The sequence below is a fragment of the Patella vulgata genome, chromosome 7 (genome assembly GCF_932274485.2).
Source record: "Patella vulgata chromosome 7, xgPatVulg1.2, whole genome shotgun sequence".
NCBI lineage: Eukaryota > Metazoa > Mollusca > Gastropoda > Patellidae > Patella > Patella vulgata.
Window position 1 is genome coordinate 60,120,282 of NC_065885.2, and position 26,751 is coordinate 60,147,032.

Sequence of the window (26,751 nt, forward strand, 5' to 3'; positions counted from 1 at the left end):
TTAATCCCATCTCTCTCTCTCTCTCTCTCTCTCTCTCATTTAAGAATATTATCAAACATCTGTATGGTGATGAGACAATTAGCATTGCTTGATAAAGAGTATTGAAACGTTGCATGTAATAACCAAGAAATAGTAAATCCATAAAGTTGTGTTATTATGAATAACGATCTAAGTCACTTTTTTAACGAACCCCAATTAATGGCGCCATCTGATAGCAAATTGTATAAGCTTTCTGTGGAACAATCAGTTTCAGGTAAAAACGATCAGAGTCACATCGAACCAAGGCCCTTCTGAAATGGCCTCCCGGACAAATATGTCCATCGTACCCTTTATTTGACCTTAATTTGGCTGAAAAGTGGAAGTCAGTTGTTGTACTGGTAATTATGATTCATATTAAACATCATTTCGAAGTTGTAATTAAACCCACTCGTTGTAATGTTCGCGCCAAGCATTCTCATCCAAAAGTCTGTTTTGCCTTTTATGTGAAAAGACAAAAATGTGACTTAGATTGTTCTTCCCCTGGACTCTTCAAATGTTTAGTTCATAAATATTGTTGTAGTTTTTACTTTCATTTCTTTTAATTAGATATTTTAATACAGACATGATTAAAACTATAATTATATGAACTAATAAATTATATTTAGATTTATTAAAAGATAGAAAGAGGATTGGGGTTTAACATGAATTTGACGCACAAACTAGGTCACTTCAGGGGTAAACTATGGCACTATTTTATTTCAATAATGCGCTTGGGCTTAGGGGTCTTTAGCAGTGGGAGGAAACCATAGGACATGTAGAAAACTTACAAGGTTGGGCAGGTCACCCTTCTCCTTGTACATGCTTGGGATTGAAACCACTCCACTTGTGTCAATGATAGACCACCCAACCACTACCCCCACCCCCCACCCCCTCATCATCTGTTATACAGACAAGATTAGGCTAATTACACATGTACTCGTAATTGTATCAGTTCATTAGATTTGACATAATTTAACATCATTTTAATATCTTCCTGTAAAATAGTCGGTTAAAAGCTTTAGGGAAATTAAATTCTAGTGGGTTAACCTTGTTATATAGCCTGATGAGTCTATGATGGTCTCATAACTGTTGACCACATCATGAAATGCCTTAGGGCATTTAATTAATTACACAGGGTTTTTATTTCCATTAAATTTTTATTCATTTTTCGTCAAGCAAGATTTTTGACCTAACAGAACATATGAAGATGTTAAACCCCATTGCCTCCTCAGTTATAGTTAGGCAATGTACTTATTAATGAGGTTTTGAATTGTTGCCTGTCCAACCTCATGGGTTTTCTCCAGGTCCTCCGGTTTCCTTCCACTACTAAAGACCCCTACGCACAAATGAATTATTGAAATAAAATTGACCCATATGTTAGTCCCGAAATGATCTAGTTTGTGTTGAGTGGACATTAAACCCTATTTCTCTCTTTCTCTCGATCATCTCTTAATTCAGACTAAAACAGGCCAGACATATTACAAGTGATGTGCCCAACAGCAGAGAACGTCTCTCTTCTTAGAGGCCAGATGATTATTTTATTAAGTGCTTGCAGGATTCTGTTTTCTGTTACAATTTTAATGAATAAACCAAGACAAGTCAACATTGAGAAAAATAGACTTTCTTTGATTTCTTAAAAAGACAAGGAAACAAATTCTTTGATTTTCCGATGTCAAGTATTGATTGACATCCAATAACATTTCTAGCCTTTGTGCTATATGGTACCGTATTTACTTTTCACTTATTCTTCTTTTTCCTATGAGGTGAAATGAAATGAAATGAGGTTTAACGTCCTACTGTTCTGCTCCAAACTGGGCTAATGAAGACAGGCATATGCCATACAGTGTGCTATAAGGGAAATTTTGCCCAGACAGCAGCACTACTACGGCCTACTCTTATATCACATTCCATCTGTCAAGGGATCTTTTACATGCACGCCAATGTGTACAACGGGACCTTGGTTTTTTGTCCCCTCGTAACGACTAGACAGCTGTCCTTGTCAGACTCACTGTCCAGCATCACTTACAAGTGGGAACAACGTGGGAAAATCTGGACGATTGCAGGAATCGATCACTCGATCTCCAGGCTAGCGAGCCATGGTCTTACTCACCTAGCCAACGTGACCCCCTTTCCCATTGGGTAATATCACAACTCAGTATAAGGCTACTAATAAGGCAGTACATAAATAAGGCGAATAAGGTCATATTACAGCTTGATATTATACAGCTTGATAAATTGGAAATAACTCGGGCAATATCACAACTCAATATAATGAAAATATCTATCTATGTTAGCCTTCTCATTTTCTGGTGCCCAATCACCAGGCTACCACACCTACATACATTTTTCACCAGGTCCAATTTTCAAATTATAAAATCCTAGAATAGTCATAGACATAGTGAACTGGTGACGTTATAGACAGGCAACTCATTATCATTGCGGGTGGGGGGGGGGGTAACGCATGCGCATGGTTTCAGAAGGCCTGTCATTGAGTCAAGTGGCGTAGTTTCGATTCCCCGATTGTATGCGACAAGGTGTACGGTCGCATTTCCTACCTCGTTGGTTTTCTCCGGGTCCTCCAGTTTCCTCCCATTGCTAAAGAACCCTGCGCGCAAGCAAATTATTGACATAAAATTGAAGCATGTGTTAGTCCCAAAATGACCTGGTTTGTGTCAAATGGACTTTATAGCCCATCTCTCTCTCTCTCTCTATCTCTCTCTCTCTCTCTCTCTATTTACCATCAGTTTTTCAAAACATTTCCCATGCACATTTCTTCCAGTCTGTATCTGAAATAGTGTATACCGATCATTCAATCAGATAGGTCCCGAAATATCAGATTAATGAATGGAACTGGAACAGATTGATTGACACATATACTCAATTACAGGTCAATTACAGGTCACTCACCTATGAATAAATTTGTATAAGACTATAAATATGGAATGTCTGCTGACTTATCTATTAAATTGTGCATGACACCGTGATGTCAATAACTTCAAAATAACACCACTTACTTAAACATACATTATGCAAGAGCTAAATCTGCCTATTGTAGGTCTTCCTTTAGGCTTGAAATGTTATATAAACTATTAATTAGACATTTATTAACGTATCCAGACTATAATCAACTCTCGATGTCAACGTTAGCCTGCGATAATTGTTGGATTATGATCCGATTTGCTGCATAACTTTCCTTCTCGATTTAACAATTAAATGGATAATCGAGACTATGATTTTTGTCGTACCGACTTTAGTAATGATGACCGAGGCTATGCGGAACTTTCGATCGCCTATTTCTGGGTTCATAGTGGATCAATTTGACTGAAATTTTCAGCAAATTGCCTTTGCATTATCTAGTTTTTAACTATTATAGTGAGAACTGCCAACTCGTTATCTAATCTCCAATTAAAATAATTGAACCATTGTAACTATTTGTACATAATTCACAATCAAAATCATGGGTCAAGGTTAGTTTTTGGATAATTTTGGCTTCAGACCAAGGATGAAATAAATAACTTAAAAATAACCCACTTATTTAAAAAAATGATTTAATAGAATTGAACTCTGATATATAGTTATTGTAAATACCTCACAATCAAAATAATAGTATCTCATTGGGTCAAGGTTATTGAGGACTTTGGGTTCAGACTTGTTAGGAGGGTTGAGTGTTCTAATGCTTGAATGTTTTGGAACCCAAGGTCTGTCATTGAATTGAGTAGCGTGATTTTGATTCCACACTTGTACATGACAAGGAGTTGCCTAGCCTTGTGGGCTTTTTCCAGACCCTCTGGTTGCCTACAATTGCCTAAGACCTATACCTCATGTAAGCGAATTATTGAAATAAAATTGTACCATATGTGTTAGTACCAAAATTAGTCTTTAAGTGGAGGTTAGACTCTCTCTCTCTCCCTCTCTCTCTCTCTCTCTCTCTCTCTTTCTCTCTCCATTTTAAGTGTCATTATTGCCCCAGAAAAAAACAATTTGAAAGCTATATTATTAGCTAACCCTGGTAAATTGCTGGTGATGGATGTATGTATTCGTTGCCCCACAACATTATGTTTTGGAATTCTGATATTTGTAATCTGTAGCAGTTCTCAAGTCATTATCTTATGGCTTTTATCTTCTTGGTGACCCGGAGTGGTTTCGGCTACTTATTAAGTTTGTATCAATAATTGAACCAATATTTCCGAGGTCTCATTAATGATAAATGAAAGGAATAGAAGTTTATGATGTGTATTTACTCTTTTTATTAAGTAACCATGGTTTTCTTTCATCTGCATGGAACAGAATTATTACTAGAATTAACCTTTTTTGCAAATTGTACGTTTCAAAGGCCTGTGGCAATTTTTTCTGACTTATTGTGATCTGAATTCTCTAAAAAGATATAGGATTTATGATAGAAGTGGAAATGAAATGAAATGAAATGAAATGGGATTTGACGCCCTACTGTACTGCTCTGAACTGGGCTTATGAAGACGGGCATACGCCATACAGTGTGCTATGAGTGAAATTTTGCTTGGACAGCGGCACTATAACCTACTCTTATATCAAATTCCAACTGTCAAGGAATCTTTTACATGCACACCAATGTGTACACGTGACCTCGGTTTTACGTCCCATCCGAATGACTAGACAGCTGTCCTTGTCAGCTAGGCCCTCTGTCCTGTGATAGAAGTGGGGAGATAATAGATTATCAATTATTTGGCACCTCAGATGCTTTAATTATAATGATTTTGGTTGGTTAAGTGTTCTAAGGCTTTTGCTTTAGATCAATAAGGTCTGTCATTGATTCAAGTGTTGGTATTTCAAACCCACGCTTGTACATGACAAGGAGTAGGGTCACATGCCTAACCTCATGGGCTTGCTCTAGGTCCTCCAGTTTCTTCTGACTGCTTATTAAGACCCATACATGAAATAACATTTTATCATATGTTGGTCCCAAAATGACTTAGTTTGTGTTGCGTGTGTGTGTCTCTCTCTCCCCGCCCCCTCAAAACCACCCCATCCACCCCCCAACCATTGTCAACAATATATACTTCCTACCATAACAGCATATACGATGATGAATTTCATATTTAACAGCTTAATTGATAACATTAGCATATAATTTGAAATACGATTCCTAGATTCCTACGGACATCATTAGGACTTCATTTACGTAATACTAATAGCTGTCTGGCTTTTCAATTTAGATATTAGCGATGTGTTCATTTATTTCTTGTATAATGATGTTTTTAAGGGGATTGTTATGTAGCGGAGTTTATCTGTGATATAGTGTTATATGTATTCATGGTATTGTTCATTATTTAAAGTCTGTGTAATTCATCATACATGTTACAATATCATGTTTAGATGTCAGGATGGAACGTATCGTAATTTATCATAGCTTCCATTCCGTTAGTCAACAATGCACCGTTTCATCTGATCCAAACTTTTCATTGTGTTCGTATAACTGAGGACACCTAGATTCTTCTGTGTGATATTTGTCGGAAACACAAGTAATTTTATCTGTATATGGGGGGACACCAAAACTTTTATGATATGTGTCGGAAATACATGTAATTTTATCTGTATATGGGGGACACCAAAACTTTTATGATATTTGATGGAAACACAAGTGATTTTATCTGTATATGGGCGGACACCAAAACTGTGATTTAAACTATTTACCCGAAACCCAAATGGAATTTTCATTTGTTCATTGTTGTATGCAGCAAAAACAAGTGCACAGTTTAAAAAGTGCTAAAGACAATTAGCATAAGCCAATGATCAATAAAAATGAAGTTATTTGATGAAAAAAAAATCTTCTTGATTCTCCTGTTTTTTAATTGCTGGTTTCAGTTTTTTTCATACCTGGGGGGTCTGTATGGGGGGACACCAAAACTTTTATATTTGACACCAACATATTTATTGTTTTCCGTACATCTGAGGACACCTAGATTCTTTTGTTCAAATTTGGTCATGGGGTATATATAAATAGGTGTATGGATGCCATCTTTGTGGTTACAAGTTCAATTCTGAACAGGAGCAGCACCTATATCACATTTGGCGCCCAACATGACTTTTTCGGCTCTTGGAATGCGTCTCTCGGAAATATGATTTTAAAATTTGATAAAAAAACCCAACAAATTTGGGCAATACCAACTTGTTATAGGTTAACATACCATGGTTTCGTTTATCAACTATTGATATGAAAACTGGTGACACAGGTCCTAAGATCAATATAACACCCTAAAGTTATTTGTAAATTGTCTGCCAGTGGTAAAAGGCTGAGAACCCACTTATCTAAACACGTTCGTTAAAGACGTCTCAGCCACCACAACACCCACTGTTCACAAGAAAGTTTTGTGAATCATTGTGTGTTAGTTTGAAATAGCTTTATTTAACGTCCACTTTCACCAAAGTGATATCGCCGACAAGTATCAGTGAATCAGTATCATAGTATATATTTTGTATTGTCTAGATACTAATTGTCTATATACTAATCCAGAAATACCAATTGATACCATGACTTGATGCCCTATATATTCCATTACTATAAGCTTGGACATTACACACGAATCACAAGAAAGTTTTGCGAATCTGGGCCCTGTTTCTCAAAATCTTAACTAAAGATAAAATCCAATTTTAGTAGATACTTCAATTTTGATTGGCTAAGCACTAAAATCAATCTAATATTATCCAATTAAATTACTAAAATTTGGATTTTATCTTAGTTAAAATTTCGTGAAACAGGCCTCTGTATTGTCTATACTAATCCTGAAATAACAATTGATACCTATAAAAAATTAGGACCACAACATGATGCCCTGTATATTCCATTATAAGCTTCAACATCACCCACCATTCATGGGGGTTGGATGGTCGAATGATTAGCGCATACGCGTTGTATCATAAGGTCTGTCATTGTGGTTTTGATTCCCTGGTTGCAGGGGCGGATTGGAGCCGGGAACCGGCCTGGGCTCCCATGTCGGAGCGGCCCCTTTTACTATCCGCGGATCCCGGACGGGTGGTCGGGGGGTACTCCCCCTGGAAAATTTCGAAAAATGAACCCCAAATATGCGATTTGGTGGCATATCTGATTATAATCTCTGTCAAAAAATATATCTCATAAATCGATTAATTTAGGTCAAAACCCCGACCTGCAAGTAATTTCCAACCATCAACCTGTGAAATTATCATATCATCATATTATTAATTAACGTATTATCATTGTATCGTCAAGTGTCAAGAGAATTTAACTGGTTAAAAAATGGGACTAGTTGAGAAAATTTTGACCATTTGATTAACCAGTTAGAAATATTGAATAAGTAGGAATATTTTCATTGAAAAATGTCCCGTTTTTGTTGCTGGGAGCGCTAGTTGATTCCTCCGGTGATGGAAGGCCACGAGACACATTGGTACCGAGTGACGAAAGTGAAATTCATGAAGTCTATTATACCAGCCCATTCCAGACTCCAGTGATGGCGAAACGGCCCGTTAAAGCCACCAGCCACATACAACATGATCATCATCGCTCCATGGCCGGTCCAATCCCCCCCCCCCCCCCCATATAATGTTCGGCAGAAAAAGGTTTTTTAGACGAATTGGACAAATTTTTTTTTTTTTCATTTTTGTATGACCCGACCGCCCGATCACCCGACCGCCCGATGGCCCAATCCGCCCCTGCCTGGTTGTACGTGACAAGGAGTAGGGTTGCTTGTCCAACCTCGTGGGTTTCCCCAGGTCCTCCGGTTTCCTCCCACTGCTAAAGATCCCTACGTGCAAGCAAATTATTGAAATAAAATTGAACAATATGTTAGTCCCAAAATGACCTAGTTTGTGTCGAGTGGACGTTAAACCCCATTTTTCTCTCTCTCTCACCCACCATTCACAAGAATGTTTTGTGTATCAGTCTCATAATCTAGATACTAATCCTGAACGGAGGCTTGACAAGGAGAGCTGTCTAGTTGTTCGGATGGGACGAAAAACCGAGGTCCTGTGTACAAATTGGCTTGCACATGAAAGATCCCTTGGCAGTTGGAATTTGATATAAGAGTAGGCCGTAGCACCGCTGCACGGGCAAAATTCCCCTCATAGCACACTGTATGGCATATACCCGTCTTCATTAGCCCAGTTTAGGAGCAAAACAGTAGGACGTTAAATTTCATTTCATTTCATTTCTAATCCTGAAATACCAATCAAAAAATATGATCACGACTTGATGTCCTGTTCTATTACATTATAAGCTTCGACATCCAGAAATACCAGTTTGATACCTATAAAAAATAGGACTATCATGACTTAAACATAAATTATGCAAGAGTTAAATCTGCCTAGTGCAGGTCTTTTTTTTAGGCCTGAAATGTTTTCTGAATTATTAATTAGACATTAATTAACTTATCCGAGACATAATCAACTCTGGATGGTATCGGATTTCTCCAATATTAAATAGATTAGAACAGTTCTGCCATATTTTGATTTAAGCTAAAAATGGAGGAGCTTCGAACAACCAGTACGCTTGCAATAGTGATATTTGAATGAAATTTTCAAATTATTCATTTTACATTATCTTTTTATGAACTATTATAGCAAGAATGGCTAATTCTTTATCTAAATCTTACATAATGTATCTTTTAATGCCCTGTATTCTGTTACATTAAGCTTTGACATATCATGGATAATGGTTTATGAGATATTAATGAATAAGAGTCTATGGGGGTCTACGTTTATAAATGTCTACTGGTATTCTACCTTATAATTACAATACATGTCACTGTGTACGTACTGATCCATTATTCATCAATGATTTAGTTTTAGATGCGTTACTATCTTATCTTTGTTAACGTAACTACATTTTCCTTGACTCGATTTATTACACAATATTAATGATGTTTTTGTTTAACTGGAAACAATGAAGCATGTAATTGTCTTTCTCTCAGAGTTCACTTAGTTGTTTGTCCACATTATCCAAGCCAATATCTTTGATTCATTTCGATCCATGAGGGAATATGTTAGTGATTCATCTATATGATCTAGATTTGGGAAATTGTTAAAGACAGAGAGAGGGGGAGGAAGATAAATGGAGTTTAATGTCCACTCGACACAAATTGAGTCATTTCATTACTAACATATGGTAAAATTTTATTCCAACAAATCGCGTGTGCATAATTTATTATTACATTATATTATTATTATTACATAATTTATATAGTGCAGATTCCACTATAAAGTGTTCGAATGCGCTTAACAATAATAGTATAAAATCATACAAAATGAAATAAAATCATATAAATAAAACTATAATGGATAAAATTATACCAAAGTAAATTGTTTATAAAAAAATATGGAACCTCTATAAAATTATAAAACATAGATAAATTATGTAAAAGCTTGTACAAATAAGTGGGTTTTAAGAAGTGATTTAAAAGTTGTTAAATATGGATTAATATAATAATGTACATCTAACACACAAGGGGCAAATCCGACCATTCTAAATGGCACATGGCACTTCCTGATAATGATGATCGAATATTTAATGGCACTCGATTGGCGAAATTAAAAAGGAATCAAAAGTCCCATTAAGGTAAATAATGCGTCTATTACTGTTAACATTTTTTAAAAAATTTAATTTGATATGGCATATCTGAAATCCTTTGACAAGGACTGGCAAGTTAAGTGTTGCATTGTTGTTCACTTTTGTGCAGGACGAAGGGTCTGGTAAAGAACATTGGTTAATCATTCAGATGAGAGAGATCCCGTGTACACATTGGCGTGCACATAAAAGATCCCTTAACAGTTGGAATTCAATTTAAGAGTAAGCCGTAGCATCGCTGTCTGGGCAAAATTTCCTTCATAGTACACTGTATGGCGTATGACCGTCTTCATTAGCCCATTTGGAGCAGTTGGAATTGGATATAAGAGTAGGCTGTAGTGCCGCTGTCTGGGCAAAATTTCTCTCATAGCACACTGTATGGCGTATGACCGTCTTCATTAGTCCATTTGGAGCTGAACAGTAGGACATTAAACGCCATTTCATTTCATTTCAGAATGAAAAGTTCATGTTTGTTTACCTTCCGAGATTACAACACCTACAGTAGGATTAGAGAGAAAGAGAGAGAAATGGGGTTAACGTCCACTTGACACAAATTAGGTCATTTCTGGACTAACATTATGGTTTAATTTTATTTCAATAATTCACTTGCATGTAGGGGTCTAAGGCAGAGGAAGGAAACCTGAGGACCCAGAGAAAACCCAAGAGAATGAACAGGCAACCCTACTCCTTGTCACATACAAGTAGGGAATCAAAAACACACCACTTGACTCAATGACAGACCTTCTGATCCAACACCCACACGTTAACTATTCGGCCACCCAACCCCTCTCTGAAAGCTGAGTTCAATATTGTGTAGACACTGGTATGCACATAAAAGAATCCTTGATGGTTGGAATTTGTTGAAGAGTAGACAGCAATGCCACTGTCCAGGCAAAATTCTCCTCCCTAGCACATGAGTAAACTTTAAACTCTTCGAATCCCCGGTTGTACATGACAAGGAGTAGGGTCGCCTGTCCTACCTCGTGGGTTTTTTTCCAGGTCCTCCAGTTTCCTCCCACTGCTAAAGACCCCTACGCGCAAGCGAATTATTGAAATAAAATTAAACCATATGTTAGTCCCAAAATGACCTAGTTTGTGTCGAGTGGACGTTAAACCCCATTTCTCTCTCTCTCTCTATTCTAGTCATTTTCCATACACAAGAATATAATCCTGTACACAATATGATTGCCATCCTACTGAAATGAAATGACATGAAATGAAATGTTCTCCAACTGGGGTAATGAAGATGGACATACACTATACAGTGTGCTTTGAGGGAAATTCTGCCCAGACAGTGGCGCTATGACCTACACTTATATCAAATTCCAACTGGTGAAGGGTTCTTTTAAAAGGGTTCTTTTACGTGTGTGTACACAGAATCTCAGGTTTTTTTTGTCCAATCCAATGACTATATACACTGTCCCATGCCAACCTCTGTCCTGCACCTCTGACATTGGGGAACCACGCTGGAAAATACCAATGAACCTGCTTGGCCAATGCAGGGATTAAACACGGCTCCCAGTGTACAAGGGGAATCTACACCGGAAAATCCCGATCCTACTGAACTCTACAGATCATGACCTGTAACCAAATGACTTTTTAAGTAGATGCAACCATATTCTGTCCTTTTATTTGAATCTGTAGATGCACATAAGTGGTGCAGTGAAGGTCGACATATTATAGCCATCAGATAGATATATATTTATAGGTGAAAACAAGACAAGTTATGATGGATGACTTGTCAGGTATGTGTGTCTGTAATTTAAAGATTTTCCGGTGGTTATAACATGTAGTTATAGTACAACCATATGTTCTTTATTTGTCCAATACAGATATAATACAACTGGCAAATACAATCTCCTAGCAAATACTGGATATAATGTAACTAGCAAATACTGGATATAGGCTAATGTAACTGACAAATACTGGATATAATGCACCTAACACATACTGGATATAATGCAACTAGCAAATACTGGATATATTGCAACTAGCAAATACTGGATATAATGCTACTAGCAAATACTGAATATAATTCAACCAGTAGACATGGTACAAGGGTTAATCAGCGAACTGGATGTATGAGATGTGTTGTTGACGTTTGGGAAAGTAGGACGAGGGGAAATGTGTAGGGAGTGAAGTGCTGTAAAGGGATAGTTAGATGTATTATGAATGGTTAGAGTGGCTGTGGTGTTACGGTGAAATACTATGCCGCCACCGTAACACCACAGCTTTATGATTTGTTAGACAGGAGTGATGTAATGGGTGTCAACAACTGGGTATGCTGGTACCGTCGCAACGGCTACTATATTGTGGGGGGGAAGGGCGGAAACGGAAAAATATACAATGTTGACAGTATGTGCCAGGCATGAGGCTGCGCAGACCGAGCGGCAGCTCGATAGGGAGTATGTGGGAGGGTCACCCTCATAAAAAAATTTTTTTTTAAATTTCAGTTTTCTGTAAGCAGTGAAAACACTATTTTGGCATTGTTTGCGGGGTTAAACCTAAAAATCACATTAATACACCTATTGCACGATATTGTGAAACTAGCTGACGAAGACAGCTCGGGCGGCGATTGTTCGACTCAGGGCTGCTCTGTCAGTATCTAACAAACGCATTTAGTTCGCGTACAACTTTTAAAAACCGAATGTCAGTATGGTATTTCTCACATAATTGGTTATCGCAAAAACAGAGTAAACTGAAAGCGAGTAATCTCGACTCAAACCTATAGTCTATAGCCTACTTACTACACTCATCACTAGGCTTCCTATATTATTGTTTGTGGACGGTTTACTACTCAGTGATAAGCCTGCGCCGCAAAAAGAAGTCTCGCCTTTTATTATTAGTATAATGACTTCCTCATGTGCGGCAGGTTAGTTTGCTTCTAAAAACACTGTTTTCCGTTCCCAAAAATACAAAAGTAATTTTCTACCAGATGACCATGGTTCTTTTCACCGAGACTAGATAATTTCTCTCGGTGTAAGGATATAGCTATGGATAAGTTCATACAAGGTCAATAAATCCGCGGTCACTTCGGGTCACACTGTTGAGAAAATAAACCGATGGGTTTGTTTAGTAGCAAATCGAGCGTGAATCAACTGAGTTTGTACTGAAAAATTTTTGAGTGATATGTATGAACTGTCTTCACACATTCGGTTTATAATTAGCGATACACAGGTACAGTGGCAAGTGTTGTACTTCACAGACTGTTTACTTCCGAACTACCTCCGCACGAAATCCCCGATTTGGGTACTTGTTAAAAGAAAAAGAAATAGTACCTGTGCGCATGCCAGTAAAAAAAAACTAAGAGTTCGCGCATAAAAATGCCCGAACGTACCAGGCGCCAGGTCATCTAGCAAATTTAATACTGAATAAAATGCACCTAGCAAATACTGGATATAATGCAACTGACAAATACTGAATATAATGCAACTAGCAAATACTGGATATAATGCACAAGTACATAGAACCTTGTTTTTGTTCCTTCCGAATGACTAGGTGCCTGTTCCTTGCCAGGCCCTCCATCCTGTGCTAGTCAAGTTATCTAACATGTGCACTTTAGGTCATAAGGTCTGAATCAAGTGGCGTGATTTTGATTCTTTGCATGTACAAGGAGTAGGTTTGCCTTTCCGACCTCGAGGGTTTTCTCCAGGTCCTCCTGTTTCCTCTTACTGCTAAAGACCCCTATATCCAGTCAGTCAGTGGGATGCCAAACCCCATTTCATTTCATTTTATTTCTCTCTCTCTCTCTCTCTCTCTCTCTTTTATAAATCATTTGTTTTAAGTTTGATAAACTTTCTTCATTAGTATTTTCTAAATTAATCGTGTAAAAAAAGGGAAATCAACAATTTTATTTTTGACCCAAATTAAAATGATCTATTCATTAGTACTTGTGGCACTGCCTGACCTTTCCTGTTATTTATAAGTTTCACTACTAATAAATAGGTTTTACTTATCCTGATATTTACCTAGTAAATCTCGTATCACTTCATTCTACATTAGTACCTATCAGACATTGTTTTTTTATCACATGTGATTCTACTTTCTAATCCTACTGTAGGTGTTGTAATCTCGGAAGGTAAACATACATGAACTGTTCGTTCTGAAATGAAATGAAATGGTGTTTAATGTTCTACTGTTCTGCTCCAAATGGACTAATGAAGCCGGTCATACGCCATACAGTGTGATGTGAAGGAAATTTGGCCCAGACAACGATGCTATGGCTTACTGTTATATTGAATTCCAACTGTCGAGGGGATCTTTCACGTGCATGCCAATGTGTACACAGGACCTCAGTTTTTTGTACCATCCGAACGACTAGACTGCTGTCAAAACAAACTTTTCGTTCCGATGAGTAGCCTACAGCCAAATGCGAATAGTATTCATTTCAATTAATTTCAATTTCAATTTTTATAAAGAGAGAGAGAAATGGGGTTAACGTCCACTTGACACAAACTAGGTAATTTCGGTACTAACATATGGTTAATATGTTTCAATTTTATTTCAATAATTTGTTTGTGCGTAGGGGTCTTTAGCATTGGCAGGAAACCAGAGGACCCAGAGTAAACCCACCAGGTTGGACAGGCGACCCTACTCCTCGTCATGTACAACCTGGGAATCGAAACCATGCCTGTGTTGAGGAATAGAAACCATGCCAATTTTGATAATACAAATAGCATTTATTTCAACAACTTTTAAATTGAATTTTAGTAATAAAAAAAAGTTGATGACCATTTTGTCTTTGTAAATCACTAATCTGTTCATTAGAGAAGCTATGTGAGTGCAACTTTTGTCAATAGCATCGAACAAAAAAAAAAATTGTTTTTCTTCCGGGCCGTGTAAAGGGTGAAAAACCCATTTTTCGTTTAGGATTTATTAAGCCCGGACATAGGTCACCTGTCATAGACTTTTGTCAAAGACAAATTATCACACAAATTATGTTAAATTTCTCAACATAATTGCACATCGATACAAAATCTATTTATCTCATCTGACAAGACAATTTATATTAAATGGTGTCATGCCATGCTCTGTCTGGATTGACTTAAAGTATTAAGGCCTTAGTTATTTTATTACTTGATTTACAGAGCTCTTGAGCTAAGAAAATAAGGTACGTCGGAATATAGGAATCAATATCATTTCATTTTCCGAAATTTATATACTTTTAAACATACATTATGCAAGAGCTAAATCTGCCTATTTGCAAGTCTTTCTTTAGGCCTGAAATGTTTTCTAAATTATTAATTAGACATTAATTAACTTATCCTGGCCATAATCAACTCTTGATGGCATCGGGTTTCTCCGATATTAAATAGATTAGAACAGTTCAGCCATATTTTGATTTAAGCTAAAAATAGAGGAGCGAAACTTGGCTTCAAACAACCAGTACGGTGGTTGAAATTATTGCACACGTCTTGTCAAACCTTCAAAGGCTAATATCTTTCTTCGCCTTAGAGTAATTTGAATGAAATTTTCAAATTATTCATTTTACATTATCTGTTTTGGAACTATTATAGCAAGAATGGTTAGCTCTTTATCTAAATCTTACATAATGTATCTTTAATATGCATTTAGAGCTTTGTAATGTATAAAAGAATGATACAACATCAGTATTATTTATTTATTTATTCTTCAAGTAAAGGTTACAACATGACAACAATAATAGATATGAAGTAATAAATATGTGGTGTATTATGAAATAAGAGAGAGTGTGAGTTTAATGTCCACTCGACACAAGCAAGGTCATTTCGGGACTAACATGTGGTTTAATTTTATTTCAATAATTCGCTTGCACGTAGGGGTCTTTAGCAGTGGGAGGAAACCGGAGGACCCGGAAAAAACCCACGAGGTTGGACAGGCAACTACTCCTATATGAAATATATAACTATGTGCTGCATGGTATGATGGGAATGTGAAATGAGACGAGAATGGAAAAGTATGATAGTAGGTGTAAACCAAATAATAAAATAACCAAGACCTAAACAGAGGACGGAGGGCCTGGCAAGGACAGCTGTCTAGTCCTACTCTTATATCGAATTCCAACTGCCAAGGGATCTTTTACGTGCATTCCAATATATACACGGGATCTCTGTTTTTTGTCCCATACGAACGACTATACGTTGTCCCTTGCCAGGCCATCTGTTCTGTACCACTGACAAGGGTTTTTGTAAATACTGATATTTCTATTAGAGATTAGATTAAATTTCACAATATTGTAGCTCATCTTCATTAGCATTGGCAGAGCAGAATGATCAGTTTCTGTATGCCTATCTCAATTTCAAGACATTTATTCTAGTGCACACTTTGGCTCCATTACAAAACTAATACTTGTAACAACATTATTATTACATGCTCATTTCTCTACAAACTTAAGGATGATTAAAAATGCGTGATCATTTTTACTAGCATTCTAGCTTCATGACATATTTGCCCAATTGTCCTAAAATTGATTTTTAGATTTTAAATGCAGATCTGATTATAATAAAAGGTGAAATAGATCTTTAAGATAAACTGTCATCAAACATTTGACCTTTGTTTTATGACACTTGTACCAGCAGGATGTTAGTTACAAGTTTGTAAATTATTTATTGGAGATGGAGAGCTATTGTAAATATTTAACATTCCCCCATCATGACGTCAAGTGGTCAGGCTAAATAAAGGCTGACGTGAAATATTTCTTGTATGCCTATTTCAATAACTACTGCCGAATAATTATAAGTGATAGACTCTTGACACCAATAAAAAAGTTGAAGCAGATAAGATGATCTATAATTTGCAAATCATTCTAAATCCTTTTCATCAGAAATATTGTCTTCAGAATCGGTGTCATCAATATAATCCGAGTGGGAATAATTCATAAGTATTTCAATCACTTCGAGCGTCTTTAACGTTCCCGACATCGTTAAATTATGTTTTTCGTCAAAAAATGTTGAACAAAGACATGTTTTTCTCAATGCCTTTGACAAGACAAGTTCCTGTCTGACACGCATGCGTGGCCATATCAATTAAATACGAAACTTAATTCTCAAATGCGGCTTATAAAAAAGGTTCTTGCTGTGGTCGACTTTAGTCGACTGTGACCACTTAGCTGTATAACGTTGTGGTGATTATAGTCGACAATGACCGGTTAAAGGTTAAAGGTTAAATGCAACATTCACATTCTGAATAATACAAATTAGATAAAATGAAATGGGGTTGAACATTTGACTTTTCTGAACCAACTGAGCTAAATGAGGACAGGTTTACGTCTTGCAGTGTGTTGGGTGGCGGGGTTGGCCGAATAGTTAACGCATGTGTGTTGGATCTGTCATTGAGTCAAGTCGCATGCTTTTGATTCCCATCTTGTACGTGACAAGGATTAGGGTCGCATGTCCAACCTTGTGGGTTTTCTCCAGGTCCTTCTGTTTCCTCCCACTGCTAAAGACCCCTACGAGCAAGCAAATTATTGAAATAAAATTAAAACCATCTGTTAGTCCCGAAATGATCTAGTTTGTGTTGAGTGGACATTAAACCCCATTTCTGTCTTTCTCTTGCAGTGTGTTTGCTCGGACATCATTGTTTCTGACTACTCTTCTTGAATTCCAACTTATGTGTCATCTTAAATGATTAGATCACTGTTCCATGCCACACCCTCTGTTCTGCGCCACTGTCAGGGGAAACCAAGCTGAAGAATCTCAAGGAACTTTCTCAGGCAACAGCAGAATTGAACCTGGGACCACCTGGTTAGTGATCCAGCGTGTACATGGGAGCTCTGTTTTTCCATTCATCCAATGGGGGTTGGATGGCCGAATGGTTAGCATGTGTGCTGTATCATAAGGCCTGTCATTGAATCAACTGGCGTGGTTTCAAATCCCTGGTTGTATGTAACAAGGAGTAAGGTCGCCTGTCCAACCTCATGGGTTTTCTCCGGGTCCTCCAGTTTCCTCCCACTGCTAAAGACCCCCCTATGCGCAAGCGAATTATTGAAATAAAATTGAACCATATGTTGGTCCCGAAATGATCTAGTTTGTGTCGAGTGGACGTTAAACCCCATCTCTCTCTCTCTCTCTCTCTCTCTCTCTCTCTCTCTCTCTCTCTCTATCTCTCTCTCCTCTCATCCAAACAACAAGACACTATTTCTTGCCCTCTGTCTGTTGCCACTGACAAGGGGAAACCACGCTGGAAAATCCTTAAGTACATTCTCGACCATTACTAGGAACAAACCCCATGATCTCCTTATAGTAAGTGAACCTGTGACTTACTCACTGAACCACCGTCTTGCTAGCCAGTGTTCACCATTTGAAAACCTGATATCAACCCCCCCCCCCCCCACGTCAGTCAAGAGAGTTATAGAATATATACTGTTATTGTCTGAGAGATTACCCAAATCATCTAAAGTGCTTCAACACATCTGGACTTTAAGAAAAATTAATACTATAACTAAAACCAAAAGATATTATCCAAATCATCTAAAGTGCTTCAATGCATCTGGACTTTTAAGAATAATTAATACTATAACTAAAACTAAAAGGTCCAACAAGAATTTAGGTTCCAAGACATACGTTAATGGTTCCTGCTATTATTATCATCCATGATATTAGAGAAGATTAAGATTTAACCTTTCGACCCAATCCATACGATGATATTGAAGATAACCTGATTGGCAGCCATTTTACACGGAACATAAGCCAATTTTTTTAATGGGGGTGATGTTGATTGATTTCCTGGTCTCAGATTGTGTAAAAGATCATTCAAGTGTCTGGATAATCTTATAGGCTGTGTTCGCAATACCGTCTGCTTTTCATCAAATAAATTCCAATATGCCATCAATGGCACTCCTAACTTATGATCACTTCTGTTTTAATTGCGATACGATGGTAATTTGAACAAGACTATATCAAATAAAACTCTTTTTTTCTCGGAACTGGAGAGATATTGTTTGAAATCGTTACATCATTAAGTCATACACACAGATGAAATAGTTTGTTGTCTTTAGGAAATACGATTTTGATGTAATATTCTGCTAGACAAGAGAACATTTAGCCGATTGCATTAAGCACTTTGTGGAGGAAGATATTCAAATATGAACCAAGATTATCAATCACGAATCAGATTATTTACCAGCCAAAACGGCTAACACGATTCTCAGTTCCGTCTAAAAGACAGTCTAAAAAATATGATTATTTCTTTTAATTGTCAATCCTAAGAATAAACCTATGATTTATTGAATTTTTTAATGAGATTGGATTTGACGGACAGTCCTAAAAATATGATTTATTAAATGTTTTAAGAGACTGAATTTGGGACGCAGTTTAAAAACGTTTCGTCCTTTTATTACGGGGGTTGGCTAGCTGAATGGTTAGTGCATGCACGTTGTATCATAAGGTCTGTCATTGAATCAGCTGGCGTGGTTTCGATTCCCTGGTTGTATGTAACAAGGAGTAGGGTCGCCTGTCCAACCTCGTGGGTTTTCTATGGGTCCTTTGGTTTCCTCCCACTGCTAAAGACCCCTACGCGCAAGCGAAGTATTGAAATAAAAAATTAAACTATATGTTAGTCCCGAAATTACCTATTTTGTGTTGAGTGGACGTTAAACCCTATCTCTCTCTCTCTCTCTCTCTCTGTCTTTCTCTCTCCTTTTATTACATTTTTTAAGAGAGATTGAATCCGAGCCACAATCCTAAAAATAAGCCAGTCAATAAATTTCAGGAGTGGTGATATACATTTGAATGACATATTCTTTAAATAGCATTTAGTATGGGAATCCCAAGTTACAGACTATAAACAATGACTGGTATGCAAAACATTTCCATGCAGATTTGTTAGTTTTCACCAGAAAGAAAAGGAAAGGGAAATGCCAAGGAATCTTTTACATTATATTGACTACCCAAAAAATGCTATTTGATGGGGGACACCAACATTTGAATTTGAACCTGGAACATTATGTCTTGAGTCGGGATGTTTTAACCATATTTTACTGTGCGACCCCTACTTCTACCATGATCCCTACAACCCCTACTTCCACTGTGCCCCCTACAACCCCTTCTTCTGTGCCCCCTACAACCCCTTCCTCTTCTGTGCCCCCTACAACCCCTACTTCTTCTGTGACCCCTACAACCCCTACTTCCACTGTGCCCCCTACAACCCCTTCTTCTGTGCCCCCTACAACCCCTTTCTCTTCTGTGCCCCCTACAACCCCTACTTCTTCTGTGACCCCTACAACCCCTACTTCCACTGTGACCCCTACAACCCCTACTATTTCTGTAACACCCAATGTTACTGTGACCCCTCTACTTCTACCATGATCTCTACAACCCAAACACCCTCAAACTGCGACCTCTACTTCAGAATTAAAACAATATAAATCTCATTTACTGTGAACCCTACAGCCCAAACACACCCCCTCCCCTCAACCTCAGCCTCTACTTCTACTGTGACCTCTACAACCCCTACTGCAACCCTTACGTCCACTATGATCTCTACACCCTCTACTGGCAACTGTTGCCCCTACTTCTACCATAACCCCTCCAACCCAAATGCCCCTACTTCTACCATAAACCCTCCAACCCAAATGCCCCTACTTCTACCATGACCCCTCCAACCCAAATGCCCCCAGTTGTATCATGACCCCTGTAATCGAAATGCCCCTTACTGCAACTTCTACTTCAGCCGTGACCCATACCCCCACCCCACCCCCACCCCACCCCAACCGCACCCTCTACTTATCAACAGAAGTAAAACTAAAATATAAACCATAATCTTAAAGCCTGAACACACCCCAAACACAACCTCTTCTACGTATCAACAGAATTAAAACTATAAACCATGATCTTACAGCCCGTAGACACCCCAACCACAACCTCTACTTCTCAACAGAATTAAAACTATATAAATCTCTTTATTATCATGTTTTCTTTGTACATAGTTCACTACCACTCGGCAAACCTCAGCAGATTCCAGAACCCATCATCTAGCCTCGGCTGTATGACGAAGTCCGCCATTGGAACTACTTTCAAGTTCCCGTTCAAGTTTCAAGTTTATCCGATTTTCTTTAGACAAGGACAAGTTTGCACTGGAAATTCTACACACTCTTCGAACGACGCAATTGTAAGAACTTCTTTCTAAAAGCGACAAGTTCTCCTAATAATGTAGGGTACCGGAATCTGCCGAGGTTTTCCAAGTGAGTTTACTTCTTCCTACCCTTATGGCTTCCCACCCCTTTGATGGTTTCTGGGGGGTTAGATGTCCGAATGGTTAGCATGTGCGTGCTGTATCATAAGGTCTGTCATTGAGTCAACTGGCATGGTTTCGAATCCCCTGTTGTATGTGACAAGGAGTGGGGTCGCCTGTCCAACCTCGTGGGTTTTCTCCAGGTCCTCCTGTTTCCTCCCACTGCTAAAGACCCCTACGCGCAAGCGAATTATAGAAATGAAATTGAACCATGTGTTAGTCCCGAAATGACCTAGTTTGTGTCGAGGGGAGTTAAACCCAATTTCTCTCTCTCTCTTTCTCTCTTGATGGTTTCTAAACCAGTATCTCTGATTGTATTTAAATGTTTGTCTTTGTTTCATATTTTTTATTTTGTATCTTCATTGTACTATGGTTGTCATTAATTGCTTGATAAAGACAGGAAAACCATCCTCGGAAACGTCGCTGAAATAAACTCTTCAAGTAACTTGAAGTCCATAGAATTGTGTCATGTGTTATAATATAAATCTCAATTACCATGATATATTCAATGACCTTTTATTTTTCTATCTGTAAACTTTCTAGATTGAAACTAAGTGAAGCTTTATGTGGAGATAAATCTAATAATTACTATTATTTCTTTCTAACTATGTTTTTTTATTACCTCCGTATGAATATTATCCTCTACTAAAACCCTGATCGCTCTCGTATTCAAGTTAATCCATTGATTCTACGAATCGAGAGAAATAAAATAGGTTTTATGGTTTGATGTTGTCAGAGTTAGGATGTTATATTCGTCTGATATTTCATCCTGTACATCACATTTCCTGCTGTGTAATTCTTTTTTTTGTTAACACAGACTGCTGATTTATACTGTTTCAGTGTAAACACCTCACATCACCTGCTGTGTAATTCTTTTGTTTTGAAAAAAACCACTGTGATTTCCAGTGTTAACATGAAAATAAGTCTTAAAAACAGAAATTTATTGGAAATGAAATGATGGTCTAATAATCACAGTATTTAAGGTCATTTTGTGACAATGCTTTGGGTAATCAATTATTTTGTTTTAAAAAAAAGACTTCTGATTTCCATTGTTAACAAGAAAATAAGTCATAAAATCGGAAATTTATTGGAAATGAAATAGAGATATTTAAGGTCATTTTGTAACAATCCTTTGTGTAAACAATTCTTTTCTTTTTAAAAAAAACTGAATTAACTTCTGCTTACCACTGTTAAAATGTAAAAAGTCTTAAAAACAGAAATATAAAGTTAATTGGAATGGAAATTAAGGGAGGTCTAATCACCAAAAGGTTCCAAATTCAGTCTCAGTGCTGGAAGAAAAAGTTCCTTTGGATGTTTTAGTGTGGTTTACTCTCTTTTCCGTGGTGCAAGATGGAGCAAGTGGCACGGAACATGTTGTGGACGTAACAAAAAAACCCCTGGAAGTTGAAATTCAAGGTCAGGTCAAAATTTTCCTCATAGCACACTGAGTGATGGATGTCTGTTTTTATTGGTCTAGTTGGTGCAAAACAGTCGGACCTTAACGGTTAACCTGATTTACATTTATTATCGGTATAAGTAAAGGGAGAGAGAGAATTGGGGTTTAATGTCCACTCGACACAAACTAGTTCATTTCGGGACAAACATATGGTTCAATTTTATTTCAATAATTCGCTTGCGCGTAGAGGTCTTTAACAGTGGTAGAAAACCCACGAGATTGGACAGGTGACCCTACTCCTTGTCACGTACAACCGGGGAATCAAACCGCGCCAGTTGACTCAACGACAGACCTTATGATACAGCGCACACATGCTAACCATTCGGCCATCCAACCCCCCTATAAGTAAAGGACATGTGTAAATACTATCAGAAGCAATTGACCATACACGTAAATTTATTAATAAGCAACATTTCGATAAGGATTTTCTTGTCTTTATCAAAATTAAGAATGTATTTTAGTGACATAGATTTGTAGACTTGTCAGTAGTGTATCAGATTGGTAATTAGTAGTTTAATTAATTAATGAGAAAGATGTTGTAGACATGTATATACCAGGTGGTAATTAGTGATGAAGACGATGTTGTAGACATGTAGACTTGTATATACCAGGTGGTGATGAATTGATGAAGACTATGTTGTAGACATGTAGACTTGTATATACCAGGTGCTCATTAGCAGTGGATTGATAAAGACGATTTTGTAAGACAGATAAGACATGAGTGGATAATTTTGTTATGATTAAAACCCTGATTGACGAGATGTATCCACAAGTCGATTATCGCTTATCAACACAGATTGATCCTAACTTAATCAGCCTTGGTCGAGACTTGAAAACGTACAAATGAGTTGAGAGATATCTACTGTGAAATGAAGCTGTTGTATATATAGATTATAAAAGAAGCACGCTGTTTAATCAGATCATGGTACATAGCTTAGCTTCCGGAAAATTAATTATTGTTCGGAAGAAAAAGCGATAATGGCATTTGGTTCTCCCTCGGATACTTATCTACTTCTTATCTGTTCCTTATATTGATCGGACTCGGAAAATTCACTTAAAAGGGCAGTAACATCAATGGCTGTCCTACTTAATTTCTTCTGGACTTTAAATGTGAAACTTTTGTTAAAAAGATTATCTGAAACCATCTAAAATGCCAAAACAAATCTCTTTTCCTTTTAGAATTTTTTTTTTAATGTAGCCAATATGTAGAAGTGGTTAGATTAGGTTTTTTACAACATATCTATAGCCATCCAAATCTGAATCTTGCAAATCCAAATTATTTCCATTTTGATTATAAATTATATTGGTGATGACAGAGGAGTCTTTCTTAAAGTAGCTAAGTCTCTAACTCAGTATCATCCAAAGTCTTTCTTCGACATTGAATACATGGTTATTTGTCAATTTAAATCAACAGATGGAAAAAGATGGGCTTCTGATATCTAATATTTAAGACAAAATAAACATTTTACCATTGGTACACAAATCTTGTACGTGTTTCAGCGCCATTTGTAACAACGGACTCGGAGAACGAGGCTAGACAAGTCATGTCAAGTCATGACGCCATATTCTTATCTGGAGATAAGAATGTACATTCATATTACATTATTATATGTGTTGCGACCCATTTGTGTCAATTTCTAGGTCCCAAATATTAGTGATTTAGCTCCTTTAAAGTTGCCGATGTCAGTTGTACTATATTAATTTTTCACAGGTTCCACGGTATAATGTTCTCTTTTATTTTATTTAAAGATGCATTAGGTAAATCTCCCTATTGCTGGTCTTTTTTTCAAACTTCAGATGTTATTTATTAGTTTAACGATAAGATAGGTAATTGAGACTTTGTTTTTTATTGCAGCAATGGTACTTGACAATTAGGACTATCTTGTCAAAAACCTCAAACGCACATAACTTCTCTCAGAATAAAACAATTTGACTGAAATTTTCAATATATTTAAAGCAGCATTATGGAAGATTAGATAAAAAGCTGACAGTTCTCGCTATAATAGTTAAAAAATAGATAATATAAAGGGGATATTCTAAAAATATCAGTCAAATTACGAGAAATCCTCATTTTAATAACACTGAAATGAAATGAAATGAAATGGGGTTTAACGTCCTACTGTTCTGCTCCTAACCTGGGCTAATGAAGACGGGCATACACCGTACAGTGTGCTTTGAGGAAAATTTTGCCCGGGCAACGGCGCTACGGCCTACTCTTATATCGAATTCCAACTGCCAAGGGATCTTTTACGTGCACGTCAATGTGTACACGTGACCTCAGTTTTTCGTCCTATCCGAACGACTAGACAGCTGTCCTTGTCAGGCCCTCCATCCTGCATCTCTGACAAGGGGAAACCACGCCGGAAAATCTGAATGAACTTTCTTGGCCAATGCAGGGATCGAACACCCGACCTCCAGGCTAGCGAGCTAGCGTCTTACCCACTTAGCCACGTGATCCCCCTAAAAACACTGAAGTCTTGATTGTCATTGTTACAGATGTACAATAATAAACAAAGTCTTGATTATCCAATTTTATGGTTAATCAACATTGACGTGCATGTAAAAGATCCCTTGGCAGTTGGAATTTGAAATTTCCGTCAATAGCACACACTGTATTGTGTATATGCCTGTCTTCATTAGCCAGTCGGAGCAGAAAAGTAGGATGTTAAACCCCATTTCATTTCATTCCTTTTTACCTTCTTTGCTAGTCTTAACAGTAGGACGTTAAACCCCATTTCTTTGCTAGTCTGGAGGTTGCGGGTTCGCTCCCAGTGTTGACGGAGAAAGTTCATTGGGGTTTTCTGGCGTGTTCCCTCTTGTCAGTGGTAAAGGAAGGAGATCTGTCAAATCATTAGGGTGGAATGAAAAAACCAAGGACCTGGCAGTTGGAATTCGATATACGAGAAAGTCATAGTGCCACTGTCCAGGCAAAATCCCCCTCATAGCACACTGTATGGCATATATACCCATCTTCATTAGCCCAGTAATAGCAGAAAAGTAGGATGTTAAACCCCATTTCATTTCATTCCATTCCATTTTATCTTGTTTGTTGAATAAAATATTCATTGTTGATTGTCTTTGTCTCAATCTGATAAAAATTATCAAAGAAATTAAATATGTGTTGATGAAGAAACAGCCGAGGGCACACAAATACCATACTATATTCTTCCCTCACAAAGTGACAATGTTCAAACCCCAAACGTTTTTTGCCTTACATTCAATTGAACCGTAAATGGATTCAGGCTGTTTAGAAAGAAAAGGTCAGCAATGTAAAAAATACAGACCAGAGGGTAACCAACTGAAGTCTTGAATCTTCTGTTTTCTTTCCGACGTATAACTTAAAACTTGATATATTATGAAATCGATCTATTATGCGATATTGACGATGCTATACGTGTTGAAAGAAGCGGTGGTAATAAAGAATTGACCTCCAGTGAGAATAAGAAACTTTGCAGAAGTAGAAATAACCTTTATTTTCATGGTATTGCCTGCCAGAAAAAGATTATATGACAGAACTGAATGTTATGCATGTGTATTATTCATGGCTTCTGATGATATTTTTTAAGAATAGGATTAAGCGAGCCAGAGAAATGGGGGTTTAAGGTTCACTCAACATTTCGTGACTAAAGGATATATTCAATAATTTGCTAACACGCTGGGACCGTTTTTAGTGGAAAGGAAACTGGAGAAACCACACAAGGATAAAAGCATAGGATCAGAATTCAAAAACCATGACCCTTGCATTGATGACGGAACTTTTTGCCGCATATGCTAAATCACCACTTGGTTGACGTTATGAAGTAAAGTATATTAGAAAAGTTTTAGCCACCTAAAACAACAATGAATATCAGGACCAATAAATCTTTGAATACTATGAACATGTAAAGTTTGGTTTCCAAATTTGCCATAGTAGGATATACCATATATTCTTCGCTTTAAAGAAAAACGTTTTTTATATGTTTTGCATAAATGAAATATTAATTTTTTGAGAGACAGAGACACAGAGAGAGATATGAGGTTTACCGTCTACTCAACACAAACTAGGTCATTTTGGGACTGACATATGGTTCAATTTTATTGTTTGCGCGTAGGGGTCTTTAGCAGTGGGAGGAAACCAGAGGACCCGGAGAAAACCCACGAGGTGGGACAGGCGACCCTACTCCTTATCACGTACAACCGAGGAATTGAAACCACGCCAGTTGACTGAATGACAGAGCTTATGATTTCACACGCACATGCTAACCATTCGGCCATCCAACACTCCTTAATTTTATAAAAGATCATAAATAAAAGACTATCTTTAGCAGTGGTGATGAGAGATGTTTTTGATCAATCAAGAGAACCACCTGCTTTTTCACTCAAAATCGAAATCTAAAATTGATAGAGCACATATAGTGGAAATAAAATCCCCAAATGATAAAATGACAGAAATATTAAACAAAGTTATCTTCATGTACATAATGTAATATTGTATAAGTTCTGCTGTATCACGGAT

The 26,751-nt window shown here is 37.3% G+C and overlaps 2 protein-coding genes across 5 annotated transcripts in view; one reads left to right on the plus strand and one right to left on the minus strand.

Moving 5' to 3' along the window:
* The window catches only part of LOC126827507 (histone deacetylase 6), a 168,647-nt gene that overhangs the window by 88,645 nt on the left and 53,251 nt on the right, over positions 1–26,751 (plus strand). The window lies entirely within an intron of this gene.
* Positions 1–26,751, minus strand: part of LOC126827575 (protein trapped in endoderm-1) — a 37,781-nt gene that overhangs the window by 5,648 nt on the left and 5,382 nt on the right. The gene's annotated exons all lie outside the window — the stretch shown is intronic.